Source organism: Macrotis lagotis, chromosome 7 (assembly GCF_037893015.1).
Source record: "Macrotis lagotis isolate mMagLag1 chromosome 7, bilby.v1.9.chrom.fasta, whole genome shotgun sequence".
NCBI classification, from domain to species: Eukaryota; Metazoa; Chordata; class Mammalia; order Peramelemorphia; family Peramelidae; genus Macrotis; species Macrotis lagotis.
In genome coordinates, this window is record NC_133664.1 from 4,966,505 (window position 1) to 4,968,700 (window position 2,196).

A 2,196-nucleotide genomic window follows, 5' to 3' on the forward strand; every position below is an offset into this window, starting at 1 on the left:
GGGTAAAGAACCGAACCTAGAACTTAGATGGGTTTGGGGCCCTTTTTGTTTTTAGTAACGTTCATCAAGGATATTAGTGACACAGGCTTTTCAAGGAAGCATCTGTGTGTGAACTTACATTATTGCAATTCACTGAATCAAATATGCATATACTTCATAAAAACATAAAAATGAGAAAGTATAATTATTTTTGTAATTTAAAGTTGTAACTTGCCCTTGTAGCCATGTGTATCAAACTGAAGTCTGTAATAATAAATTTGTTAGCTAAGCATGAAAAATAAAATTTATTCCTGTCAAAGTGTGTTTGAATATGCATTTTGAATTTATTAGAATCAAATCATCTAGGGTTGAGTGGAAAGTTTTTTGCAAGGATTTTTTACAGAAATATTTTCCATGTGGTTCCTCAGTAACTAAAAAGTGAATTACAAAAAATTAATATTTAAAGATATCTGGATTCTACTGTTGAGGGAAGCTGTGCTGATTTTTAATTAAAATATGTTTTAGATATCTTTGGCAACCCAAGATTAGTCTTTAATATTGTATATAAAAATGATCAAAATTCTATAGTTGTGGACAGTCTGTTTATAAATAGTCTGTGGAAAGTCCATTAACAAGTTCCTGTGTTGTATTTCTATTGAGGCTCCCTGGTACCATTATTAATTGTTAGAATGGCTTCTGTTAATCAAAGAGCTATATATAACCTAATGAATAGAGTGATTTTGAAATAAGACTCTGAATTTACCAAAAGCAATAGTTCACAAATTTTAATTGTTCTGAACATATTCAGTTATGACCTCTGTTGGAGTTTCTATGTCCATATCACACTGATACCACAAGCCATGGGTGCAAGGGGATTGATGAGAAATACTGCTTCATAATATGTTACCTTCTCCTGGTCTGGGATCTGCTCTTTCTCTGAGATGATTATTATTAGTGCCTCCTCTCTGTCCTCCCCAGTTCCCTGGGGCCTTCTGGACTCTGAATCCACATGACCTGAATTCTCTGGAACCCTTTCATTGCAGTCTAATTTCTTCAGTCCACCTCTCCTTGGTGTCTTGGCTTTTTGGGTGAAGTGAGTTCTGACTGTGCCACAGCCTCTTGTTTACTACAATTCTTCCACAGCCATTTGTTCATAGCTTGAAGTTCACTTTGCTATTAATAGGCTAGGTACCATCCCTGTACCCAAGTAGCCCAAACATCTGGTATTCAGGCTGTTCCCTAGTTGGGGAAAATTAAGAGAATTTATTCCTCTCCTCTACTTAGATTCTGTGATTTCTCAGTGGAGGTATGGAAGTGAAATTAGCTTCTCTGGTGGCCCTTGCCTTTGGGAAAGGCTGGTGCTGTTCAGGTGGAGGTTACTGGGCATCTACAAACAAAAGACTAGACAGCTATTTGTTAGAGAAGTTCAGACAGTGTGACTCATAGAGGCTGACACCAAACTTTAGCGTATCTAGATAATATTGCCCTGATGGATCATTGAGTACCTTCTAACCCCAAGAATATATCAGAGAGGAATCCTCTCCTAAGTTGGCACCCTTGTCCCTTTAGGAGGAGTCAAGATCTGAGGAGGGTTCAGTTCATAGATGTTAAGAGAGACTTAAGGAGCTTAGAGACATGGTGTCCAATGAAGTCCTTGCACCTTGCACACTTGTCCCTGGCTGCCTTCTCACTTGGTTCTAGGTAGGCCTCTTATCTGAGTTATCCCATGGAGCTTCTGTTGCATCCGAGTGATCCTTGAGTATCTTATTGAAGATGTGCCTAGGGCTTAGGATTGGGGTACGCATGAGTCCAAATGGTTATATGAAGGCTTGTGGGGCATGAAGGGAGGCTTTGACTGCCCATCTTCTCTAGGAGACAGGAGCTTATTTGCTACCTCTTGAGTCTTAGATGACTATAGTGACCCTCCTCTGATTCTGGGGCTCCCTAGTTCCTGAGGACCCCCTTGATCAAGGAGTCATAGGTTATAAATTGGCTCCCTCAGGAGTGATCTGTATCTTCTTTGATAACTGCCTCATTTAGGGATCAGACCATTTCTGCTTATGGCAGAAGAATATGGCAATATTCTTAACCTGTCTTATGTATGAAACCACAGTGGCACCCAGCGAAACCAGGACCTCTTGTCATAGTCTTCTAAAATGCAAACATTACAAAGGAAACCAGTATGTTGAAATAGTTGTCAGCTTAAAACAAATCAGT